A 12,498-nucleotide genomic window follows, 5' to 3' on the forward strand; every position below is an offset into this window, starting at 1 on the left:
TCAGAACCCAGAAGAAGCGAACCCCAAGCCAAAGCGTGTGATTTCCGGAGACAAGAGCACGCACCCGTTTCCGTGGGGTTCAGTGAGGCATCAAGCGGGGACGGGACCTCATCGACGCACCCGTTCACGCGGTCCCTTTGAGCCCTGGATCCTGTAGCTGATTTTCATGGTTACTGAATGATCAACCTTAAAAGAATAAATAGGGGCGCCTGGGGGGCTCAGTCGGTTAAGCGTCCAACTTCAGCTCAGGTCATGATCTCCCGGTTCGTGGGTTCGAGCCCCGTGTCGGGCTCTGTGCTGACAGCTCAGAGCCTGGAGCCTGTTTCAAATTTTGTGTCTCCCTCTCTCTCTGACCCTCCCCTGCTCACGTTTTGTCTCTCTCTCTCCTAGAAATAAAACATTAAAAAATTAAAAAAAAAAAGACTAAATAGCCAGCTATTTTACTAGCAAAACGAGTTTGCTCGGAACGGCAGAGAAATTGCACTTCCGGCCATGCAAGCTGTGGTGAGCCAGAGGAGGGTCTGGAGACACAAAGGAAAATTCAGCTTCTATCAGGGTTTAGAAGGAAACCGGGAGGGAGTGTTGAACAAAAGTTCAGTGGAGAACAGGAGGCTTGAGGTTGGACAGATTCTCCTGGGCTGCAAGCCATGCTTCTGGGGTGCTGGTGGGGGTGGGGAGGGATCTTCCTTCTTGTTCTTAAAAGTAGGAGATGAGGGGCGCCTGGGTGGCTCAGTCCTTAAGTATCCAACTTCAGCTCAGGTCATGATCTCAAGGTTTGTGGATTCGAGCCTTACATTAGGCTCTACCCTGACAGCTCAGAGTCTGAGCCTGCTTTGGATTCTGTGTCTCCCTCTCTCCCTGCCCTTCTCTCGATCGTGCTCTGTCTGTCTGTCTGTCTCAAATAAGAAAAAAAATTTAAAGTAGGAAACAAAATTCCCATTTGAAAGATGTCTCCTTGTTCGAATGATTCTTTTCTGCTGGTGACGTTGACTGGTGCCAGTTTCTTGTGTGAGCGCGCCCCCTTCAGGGCTGCCTCACTCCATTTTAATGAGGTTTTCTTTCTTCCTTTCTTTCCTGGGGCTGCGGGAACAAAGTACCACAAACTGGGTGACTTCAAACAACGGAAATTTATTCTCACAGTTTCTGGAGGCTCCAAGAGGCTCTTGCCTCTCCCTGGTTCCTTGGCTGTTCCCAGCAGCTGCTCGCATTCCTGGGCTGTGGCCACATTCCTCCAGGCGCTGCCTCCTTGGTCACGCAGCCTGCTCTTTCAGTTTCTCTGTCTTTTCTGCAAAGACCCTATCTCCAAATAAGGCCACGGGTACAGAGAATAAAGACTTTGACCTGGTGTTTCAGGTGGGACATAATCCAACCCCCAGCTCCTTCCAAACGGGTCTGTCATGGTCGGAACACCCATGATGATTAATTACAGATGTTACCAGTTGCTGATATGTGGTGGGGGGATGGGGGCAGACCTGAGCTAAGCACTGAGAATACGGGGCTAATTACCATCCTGTCTTTGAGAGCCCTTCAGGCTGACAGTGGAGGCAGACATCTACGACAATGGTTATGGAATATGAAAAATGCCACATTCAAGACAGGTATGGGGTTCAGAGGTTACAGAAAGAGGGACGTTTTCTATGATCTAAGGCTCTTCCTGCCTTGAGGGGAGGATTCAAGCCAAGGCGCAGCATGGCCCTCTCAGCAAGGCAAACTCGGTCCATGCACGGGCACCCACTGGAGTCTAGAATGCAATGGGGAAGCGCAGGAGGGTGGGGGAGAGGGCTGACCTCCCTCCTGCAGGCAGTGATCATAGGGATTTTGTTCCAGTGACGCTTCAGGTCACTTTTACACCGGGAACCTCTGACACATTCTGCATGTGGGACTCTAGCCAGGAGATGGGGGTGGGAGGGTTTTCTTGGTAACAGACCTTTGCTACTTTTCTAGGAGCATGGGAGCCTCTTCCTCGGTCCCCAAGGACTCCCTCTTAGGATGCCTTTTAACCCACCAGAAACAATTCAGATTACCAAATTTGGGAAAGGATCGATCTCCTCTAACACTGTGTGGCCTTCATAGGGATCCGGCAGTTCGATCTCTTCTGCAGGAAACCAGGCAAATAGACAGAGGTGCCCTAGGTCAAGGCCTTCATGCATGCCTCGAAATCAGGGCCTCAGGGCCTATTATTACCTAAACAGACCTCCTCTGAACAAAACCCAGATTGCCGGAGGAAACACAGGCCATCCCTGACAAAGGAGACGCCAACCCTCTCTCACTGTTCATCCTCCTAATAGATGTGGGGCTTCTCCCCCATTAATTTCCCGGGTTAATGGCTATAATTGGAACCAACTGTCTTTGGTAAGTCTGCCTCAGGATGAGGACTGTAAGCAGCTGCCAAAACTCACTTTGTTTTGGGGAAATTCCCTGTCTTTTCCAGCCCAACATGGACAGCATAGTTCCACTTTGGTGGAAAAAAGCATGGCGTCTGCTCCCCCATCCCAGCTGATTTGAAACCAGGAACCTTCTTTCTGCTTCCCTGCAGCACCTTCCCTCTTCTGTCTCCTCCTGTTTCCGCACCACCTGCATAACCGCATAACTGGTTCCATACCACCCTGGGGGCTCCATGCCTCTGGCACCATTGGCTCCTTCTCTCACCCTCGAGGTCAAGGAGCCAAGAGCACCCCCTTGGACCGCCCACTTCAGATTTCCCCACCGGAGTTCTCAGGTTTAAAAAAAAATTTTTTCTTTTACAATGGGGAACAAATTGATTGACTTTTTTTTTTAATTTTTTTTAATGTTTTTATTTATTTCTAGGAGAGAGAGAGAGAGAGAGAGAGAGAGAGAGCGTGAGCAGGGGAGGGTCAGAGAGAGAGGGAGTCACAGACTGAAACAGGCTCCAGGCTCTGAGCTGACAGTCAGCACAGAGCCCTATGCGGGACCCACGAACCGCGAGATCATGACCTAAGCGAAAGTCGGACGCTTAACCGACTAAGCCACCCAGGCGCCACAAAATTGATTGACTTTTAAGTGGACAGGTTGAACATAATTTGAATTCAAACGAATTTAAGTTTGAAATAGCCATGTCATTAGAGTTACCAGCATTGAATGTGAAACCTTTGTTCAGCCAAGGTTTGCTGAAGGTCAGATAAGATCGTGTTCTCTCTGTTGCAATTAGTTGGCAAAAGGGTGATAACATGCAATAGTGGATTCTGTCTCCAAGTTTTCATGGGTGGTTGTTAGGGTAGCTTTCCAAGTCTTTGGTAGCCTGAAGCATCAAAGTTTTGCTTCGATGATAAACTGGGGTTGAGTCCCTTGGACATCTATGTCTTTTCTAAATAAGATAAAGTGCTAAAGCATTGATTACTGAATATTACTGCTTTTGACCCCTTATTGCAGAGAAGCTAAGGATATTTAAGTCTGTTGGAAACATGCTTTGTGCTTAAGTGTAGTCATAAGTTTGCCATCTAAAGAATTCTGGTGTAACGGTTCAGGATTGTAATTTACTACTTAGTTTCCACTGGAGACTATGGTTTCTAAGAGTTAAAATTCTACCACGTGTAATTAAGACTGATGGAGTGAGGTATGGAGATGCATTTTTGTTGAAGGTAAAGGAAAGTAATCTTATCCTAAATGAGACTGGTTCTTTGGAGAGAAATGGCTTGGGGCAAAATCTGAATGCAAAGGAAAGTCATAGGAGCTTTGTGAAGGGAAATCTTTGGAAAGGAATTTTAGGTGTGGTCAGGATGGACTAAGGTCAAAATGAATGGATTTTAAAAGTATACTGGAATAAGATTGAAATTCTGCTTTCTCTGTTGAAAAGACAAATTCACTTTTTATTTATTAAATTCTTTAAAATGTTTATTTATTTTTGAGACAGAGACAGAGCATGAGCAGGGGAGGAGCAGAGAGAGAGAGGGAGACACAGAATCCAAAGCAGGCTCCAAGCTCCGAGCAGTCAACACAGAGCCCGAAGTGGGGCTCAAACCCATCAACCGTGAGATCATGACCTGAGCTGAAGTTGGACGCTTAACCAACTGAGCCACCCAGGCGCCCCAAAAAAGACAATTTTTTTTAGATTGTTGGTCTGCTCTTGGTAAGAAAATGTACATGGAATTGGTTTTTCGTTTCTTTGCCCAATTTCTGTGCTTTACATGTATCAGGCCTTTGATGATCCATAGTCTATACTTATGGTTGTGCTTTAAAACTTTCTAAAGTTTTCACAAACTCCCTCAAGATTTAAATCATAAATGAGGTCTCTTTCACTAATTAGCCTCATTTATTTGGTGTGTTACGTTCTGATACGAGGTCATCACTCCATATTCTGATTATTGAAGTGTTTCATGTCACAGAAATAACAGAATTTTCTTGTCACTTGCATCATAATGAACACTCATACCGGGATCATTAACAATGTCCACTTCTGAGTTTCTGTCATTCTGTTGTGCCCGAATAGTGAGTCCCCTGAGACCCCTAAGGAGCCGTCACCGATGCAAGTACATAAGGGTCTTTATTACAAGCTCGAGCAGGGGCTCACCCGTCTATGGGCACAGCGGCAGCAAGGAGAAGCCTCGAACAATGGCGAGCAGGGTTTTTATGGGGTAAGGGATGGGGGTGTTACAGTGCACACGTTGTACGTTTTGCATCATCACATAAGCAACAATCATAATTGTACAACACCCGTGGTTATAGTTTTGGCCATTCAGTATCCGCGGGGTGTCCGTTACTTTTGGCAGGACCCAATCATGATCTTTGAGAATCCTTTGAAAATGACCAATTATAAGGTGAGCTCAAAGGGCCTACCTGGGGTTTAGGCAAGCGGTGAGTGATTGGCTAGTTTGTACAGAGTAAATACCTGCAGTTCCCGGCCCTGACGCAGACCACAGGAATGTGACACATTTCTTTTGATTGGCAGATCCGAGCGCTCTGAGGGTGGCTTCAGCTGAAGCTGTTCCTGGAACTGGGCTACGTACAGCCTGAGGTTGCAGTTGCTCTTAATGGAGGACTTAATTTCAGGCTCTTCAATTCATAATTGTCCTTATTCTCTTGCGAAACATGTTTTATCTTCAAGGAGATTCATCAAGAGGACTTCTGGGACAACTACAGATATTCGATATCTTTAAGATCATAAAACTGACATGACTAAGAATTCCCAGAACTAACTAAAATGCTCCCTGCACACTGAACAAGAATTAGCAACCTGGAACTAAATGAATTGAGAAAAATGGTTAGAGTTTTGGTGACTGTTGTTTGAAACACTGCTGGTCCTCTAAGGTTTGCTCTTCCGGAGTAAGGGAACCTCCTCTTAAGGTATCTATGCCTTACAGAATGTGGTCAAGTATTCATTTGTGAACAAACTGAAGCATTGGACTTTTCTCTCCACCCGAACCCCCTGAAATCCAAAAGTCTCGGTGAGTGTTCTTTCTTCCATGGCAATTGTAGTTATTTACACAGTTCAAGAAGACCGTTCTCTTTGTCACAGGGCACCACTGGAAACACAAGGCTTTGACTGCAGTGTCCTGTTTGAGAGGGGCCTGCGGAGTCTCAGACAGGAGCAAACAGCCCTAGGGAGCTAAGATGGACTCTCTGACCGCACCCCAGGTCCCGGGTGTCTTAGAGATCAAAGGCCACCAATGGATGACCAGAGGCTGACATTAAATACCAGGCGGTGGTTATAAATACGCCTGAAATAATACTTAAAACCTGTCAAACTTAATTTTTTAGTATTTGTTTTTGAGAGAGAGAGAGAGAGAGAACATGAATGGGAGAGAGTCTGAGAGAGAGGGACACACAGAACCCAGAGCAGACTCCAGGCTCTGAGCTGTCAGCACAGAGCCCAACACGGGGCTCAAACTCATGAACCGTAAGATCATGACCTGAGCTGAAGTCAGATATCCAAATGACTGAGCCATCCAGGCACCCCAAATCTGTCAAACTTTAATCTCAGCCGCCCTTATGCCTGGGCCTGATGGTCATCCTTCTGTGTCAGAACATGACTGCTCAGGGGCACCTGGGTGGCTGAGTCTGTTAAAGCTTCCGACTTTGGCTCAGGTCATGATCTCACGGTTCGTGGGTTTGAGCCCCACATCGGGCTCTGTGCTGACAGCTAGCTCAGAGCTTGGAGCCTGCTTCAGATTCTGTATCTCCCCTCTCTCTGACCCTCCCCTGCTCACTCTGTCTCTCTCTCTCAGAAATAAAACATTAAAAAACAAAAAAGAGGGGCGCCTGGGTGGCTTAGTCGGTTGAGTGTCCGACTTTCGCTTAGGTCATGATCTCGCGGTTCATGGGTTCAAGCCCCGCATCGGGCTCTGTGCTGACTGCCAGCTCAGAGCCTGGAGCCTATTTCAGAGTCTGTGTCTCCCTCTCTCTCTGACCCTCCCCTGCTCACGCTGTCTTTCTCTCTCTCTCTCCTAGAAATAAATAAAAATTAAAAAACAACAACAACAACATGACTGCTCAGAGATGCTTAATCTTGTTTATTCTAGCTGATCAGCTGATGAAAAGACTTCCATGTTGACAGTGTCATGGAAAAGGGGGTATGGAAAGTTGGGGAGGCTATAGTCGTTCTGATTCTGACTGTTGAGGCCAAAGCCCTCCCAACACAGATGTCTGCCCAAAAAGCAGAGTTGATAACACTCATTCGTGCTTTACAGTTGGCAAAGGCCTCACAATTAGTATCTATACTGACTTCAAATACACCTTCATGGTCCTTCATGCCCACGGAGCCCTGCAGAAGAAAAGGGACTATGATCAAGCCCTAACTCCCCAAATATGGGCCTAAAGTGATTATTCTTCTTGAGGTTGTACCTTCTTGGGTACCTGTAATTCACCTCAAAGGACACCAAAAGGGTAGAACCTTGGAATCTGAAGGAAATAACTTGGCCGGTTGGGTGGCCAGGCAGACAGCACAGAATCGATATTAAGTCTTATGCCAGTCGTAAGTCCAATGATGTCCATCACTCCAGGCTATCCAGACAAGGACATTCACGTAGCCCAGGGGTGAGGATATTCAAAAAATGCACAGGACTGGCTTGTTATTAATCAGGGGGGAAAAGTTTATACTCCAAAAAATAACCAATGGAAGGTAATACAGGGCTTACACCAGGCTACGCATTTGGGCGAAAAGGCTCTCAAACGGATGGGTAGAAACACTTTTGATGCAACTAACCGCTCACGTAAAGCAGGTCTGTCAATCACCTGCTACTCAGAGGGTGCAACTTGCCTCTCCCACCTTGAAGGCCAGTCCCCGGGCAGTGGGCATACCCTGGGGACCGCTGGCAATTAGATTTTACACACAGGCCACATCGTAAAGGATCTAAGTACCTACTGCTTATGCAGATGCCTTTACTACACGGATGGAGGCCTTTCCTTGTAGAACAGAAAAGACGGCTGCAGTGACAAAACCCTTGCTAAGAGAAATTGTCCCTAGATTTGGACTCCTTTGGTCCCTTGGACCGTCTTTTTAAATTTTTTTTAATGTTTATTCACTTTTGAGAGATAGAGACAAAGTGTGAGCGGGAAAGTGGCAGAGAGAGAGAGGGAGACACAGAATCCGAAGACAGGCTCCAGGCTCCGAGCTGTGAGCACAGAGCCCGACGTGGGGCTCGAACCCATGAACCACGAGATCATGGCCTGAGCTGAAGTCGGATGCTTACCTGAGAAACCCAGGTGCTCCCTAACGGACTTTTATTGCACAAATAAATAACTCAGCAAATAGCTCAAACCTTAAAAATTAATTGCTATTTTATGTTCAGCCGGGCATCATCCACAGTCCCCTGGAAAGCTGGCCTCCAGAACTGAATGACCCTTGATATCCTCACTGCAGCTCAAGGAGGCCCAGAATCAGATGGCTGCTCCCAACAGGGCCCAGTGGCTGTGCGGCTGTAACCTGTGGCCATGGCTTCCCCCAGGCCACACAGGCTGCTGTATTCTGAGTTTTGTCTGGGTTCATGGACCCGTTATTAAAATCTTTACCAACCCAGCTAACCTTCCAAATGTAAAGCAACCGTGGACACGCTGTTTCTATGGCGTGACCACCTAGCGTCTGCCCTTGTTCCCTCTCTGGGACTTGTTTGGCACACGGAAGCTCCTACATGGTCAAAGTCCTAAATGCTACAGAGTAACGTTTCCCTAATAAGTACAGAAATAGCAGAAATGCTTAAGGCCGGCCAGCATTACACGTCTGAACTGCTACACAAGGCGGAACTTGTACTGTCATAAACACAGAATGCTGTGTGTACATTCCAGATGACCACACACGTATTTCTGGATTTCTAACTGACGTAAACACTGAAATTGGCGCTTTAGAAGATCCCTCTCTTTCTTTTAATGATTGAGTAAACTCCTGGACTGGAAAGGATTTTTATCAACCACCAAAGGACTCTTATTTGGGTTTCTTATTATTTTATTTTATTTAAACATTTTTTTAGATATTTATTTACTATTGACAGAGAGAGACAGAGCATGAGCAGGAGAGGGGCAGAGAGAGAGGGAGACACAGAATCCAAAGCAGGCTCCAGGCTCTGAGCTGTCAGCACAGAGCCCGACACGGGGCTCGAACTCACAAACCCCAAGATCGTGACCTGAGTCAAAGTCGGTGGCTCAACCGACTGAGCCACCCAGGTGCCCCTCTTATTTTATTTTAGAGGGAGAGACAACACACAGGTGAGGGGGGAAGATGGAGAGAGAGAATTCCAAGCAGGCTCCATGCTCAGTGTGAAGCCCAACACGGGGCTCCGTCCCATGACCCTGGGATCATGACCTGAGCGGAAATCAAGAGGCCGATGTTCAACTGGCCACCCAGGCACCGATGAACATCTTTTTCCTTTTGTTATTCAGATGCTGTTTTGCTCTTTTCTCCCTGGTCTCTCCACCTGGTGCCAGGTCTCCTTTGCTGCCGTAACTTCAAGCCTACACATGACCCCTTCCCCTCAGGAGGACCCATACATGCATCCCCCTTGGATTCGGCTTCCTCTGCCTTTCTCCCAAAATCCTTGGAGACTTACACTGTCCCTAACCCCATCCAACTTTGAAGTATATAATCAGTCCCGTCACACCCCAGGCAGCTCTCTCCTGCCCTCTTGCTTGGCCGTCAGCCCCGAACCCCGACATTGGCCACATCACCTTCAGCTCCCCGACCCCGTCCCAATTCTAAGTCTGGTTTGAATGGGAGTAACACTGTGCAGACGCGGTGTCACGGAGCAAACGAGAAGGTCCTTCAGCGTGCAGTGGGGGCAAAGAGGGACTTTCCGTCAGCTAAGCATCTACACAAGCCGCCTGCCCCCCATCTTAAATGTCACGCATCTCAACCCTGAACTTGTCATCCTCTCTTCCCACCACCACACTGCCCATCCTTCACCTTCCGACTTCTTCCTTGTTCTCTATATGCGGCGAATTGCCAAATCCACTTGATTCCGATGTGATTTGATGTGATGCGGGATCTAGGAGCCAACGGTCAAGGTCAAGAAAGAATTCCTGAGATGTTTGTTGTGCATAAAAGGGGGGGGTATTAAGGCTTGGGGACAGGGCCCACAGGCGGAAAGGGCTGCTGTCCTGAGACTATCAGCAGCAATTGAGTATATACTTTTAAGTCGGGAGGAGCGGGGACAAAGGGAGTTTCTATAAAGTCTTTCCTGTGAAGGTGACTCACAGGGTCCTGGAGGCCTGTTGGAGCTAAAGCGGTTTCTCTGCTGGCAAAGGCCTTAACTTTGAAACCACGTGGAGTTCCTGGGGGGACGTCATACCCTGCCTGCCCTAAGCATTTGTCAATGGACTCTCGTTAGGAGGACGTTTGATTTTATCTACATCTCCTTTAGCCTCTGATCGCCCCATCAGGCTCCAGCTCTGCGGGCCTCACGAGCCCTGCGTGTCTTAGCTTGGAGACCCTCCCCCCACCCCCACCAGCCGGAGACCAGGATTCGGGTGCAGGTGTCTACACGCGCAGCTGACCCCGGAGGCAGGGTGGGTGGCCGACGGCGGGGTTGGGGACTAGCGCGCGCGGCCTGGGCGCAGCTCCCCGGAGACCCTCGGGGGGCCTGGGTCTCAAGCTGTCTTGAGCACCTGCTCCAGCTCGGTCACTGGAAAATGCCCACGCTCCGCCTGGGGTTCCGGGGCCGGCGCTCCGGAGCTGCTCCCGGAGGCTACACCTTAAACAAACACCCCGATTCTGAGAAACGCAGGACGGGGACGCGCCCCGGGGGGAGCGCGCACGCGCGTCCAGGGACCACGCCCCTCGCCGCTTGCCGCATTTCCCCTGCGTGTTTTCCCTGCGACGCGCCGGGCGCGGGCGGCGCGGTGTGATGACGTCAGCGGGGCCGCGGGTCAGAGCGGGGGCGGTGCGCGCTCGCGGCTGGCGCGTTCGACCCTGCGTGCTGGCCGCGCTCGCTCACGGACGTGCGCGCGCCCCAGAGGACGTTTATTTGGCGCCCGCTGTGTGCGGTGGACGGCGCGGGGGCCCAGCTGCCCCTAGAGCGAGCGAGGTCCAAGGTCGGATTCCGCGGGGCCGAGGGGCGCGGAGGGCACGCGACCAAGTGCCTGGCCTGAGCTGGGGCGGGGGGGACGGGGGGCGGCAGGTGCAAAGGCCCAAGGGCACAACCCATTCCCAACGTGGGGGTGCTGGGGGCGAGACTGCAAGCGCCGGGGACCTGGCCACTAAACGTGCCAGACGGTCTGAGGAGTTCAGACATTGCCCCCGAGGTCACCACACAGGTGTCACCTACAGGGAGAATGACCAGAGCAGATCTTCTCTTCTGCCCCTGAGAGGAAACTTGAATGTGGACCGCTGTTGCTCTTGCAGTGATTCCCTGCTGGGGGCCGCGCCGGTGACCCCATGAATTGCAGCAGCCTAGATAGTAGACAGCGGAATCGCCTTACCGTGGGGTCACCCTGACACACAGAGGTGAGGTGACAGGCCAAGTCCACCCAACTCATAGCGCTAATTTTGGCATCTCACCCCAGGCATTGTGGTTGTGCTATTGGTGACCACCGGTAGCGTGGGACCTGGGGATCTTAGTGGCGGCTCTGGGTCACGGGATTTGAGACTGGTTGCAATGACAGCTGTAGGTCTTGGGCCACTCCACTCTGACCAGCCCCAGTTTGCTCATCTGGAAGATAAGGGTGCTGATAATACTTGGGGTTAGCGGTACTGTTGATTTCATGTAACTGCTTGACATCCACCTACACTCCGTGATTGCTCCATGACTGGACGGCATGGTGATTGATTTAATCGTTGCCGAGGGAAAGGATTCAGTAGCAGCCAAAGAGGTGCGGAGGAGGGCTTGGTAACCAGCTAGGTGTGGGGGCAAGGCGGAGCAGGCGAGTCCAGCGAGGCACTCAGGCTTAGCAGCTCCAGTAACCCGTGGGAACTGGCAGTGTGGACCTGGCTCTGTGCGAGGAAAGGCTGGGTCACGGAGCCCTGGGTTTGGACATTCAGAGCCGGATAGCACAGAGCCCGACACAGGGCTTGAGCCATGAGCTGTTGTTGTGCCCGATTGGCGAGTCCTCAGAGACCCCCAAGGAGTCGACACCGATGCAAGTACAAAAGGGTCTTTATTACACGCTCGAGCAGGGGCTCACCCGCCTACCGGTGTCGTGGCAGAACGTGAAGCCCCGAACAATAGCGAACAGGGTTTTTATGGAGTAAGGGACGGGGGTGTTACAGTGCACACGTTGTATGCATAGCATCATCACATAAGCACCAATTACAATTGTACAGCAGCACCCATGGTAACAGCTTTGACCATTCAGTATCTGTGAGGTGTCCATTACTTTTGGTGGGACCCAATCATGACTTTTGAGGATCCTTTGAAAATGGCCAATTATGAGGTGAGTTCAAAGGGCCCACGTGGGGTTCAGGCAAGTGGTGAGAAATTGGCTAGTTTGTACAGAATAACTGTTTGCAGTTCCCAGCCTTGACTCAGACCACAGGAATGTTTTTTTGATTAGCTGACCTGAGGGCAGTCCGAGGATGGCTTTAGCCTTGAGCAATCTGAAGAACCGCGGCTCCGCGCAGCCTGAGGTTGCTCTTAATGGAGGCCTTAATCTCAAAATGATGTAACTTAGGCTCTTCACTGTGAGATCATGACCTGAGCTGAAGTCAGACACTCACTGAGCTCCCCAGGTGCCCCATGTGCCTTTCTTTCTTTTAAAAAAAATTTTTAAAACATTTATTCCTTTGAGAGACAGAGAGAACAGAGCGTGAGCAGGGGAGGGGCAGAGAGAGGGAGACACAGAATCTGAAGCAGGCTCCAGGCTCTGAGCTGTCAACACAGAGCCCGACGCGGGGCTCAAACCCACAAACCCTGAGATCATGACCTGAGCTGAAGGTGGACGCTTAACTGACTGAGCCACCCAGGCGCCCCGTGAAGTGCTATCTTACTGTGGTTTCAATTTGCACTTCCCTGACGGCCGGTGATGTGGGGTGACTTTCCATGTGCTTGTCGGCCATTGTGGTATCTTTGGGGAAACTACTTGAGGCCTTTAAATCGGGTTATTTGGCTTCATTACTAA

At 49.9% G+C, this 12,498-nt stretch overlaps 1 protein-coding gene across 1 annotated transcript in view; it reads left to right on the plus strand.

The window, feature by feature from the left end:
• Positions 1-10,355: 10,355 nt before the first annotated feature.
• The window catches only part of ACOX3 (acyl-CoA oxidase 3, pristanoyl), a 37,634-nt gene continuing 35,491 nt past the window's right edge, over positions 10,356-12,498 (plus strand). The window contains exon 1 of the mRNA XM_039232088.1: positions 10,356-10,476. The gene's annotated coding sequence lies outside the window, so the exon portion shown is untranslated. The remainder of the gene's footprint in view (positions 10,477-12,498) is intronic.

The sequence above is a fragment of the Hyaena hyaena genome, unplaced genomic scaffold (genome assembly GCF_003009895.1).
Source record: "Hyaena hyaena isolate Hyena2069 unplaced genomic scaffold, ASM300989v1 scaffold_63, whole genome shotgun sequence".
NCBI lineage: Eukaryota > Metazoa > Chordata > Mammalia > Carnivora > Hyaenidae > Hyaena > Hyaena hyaena.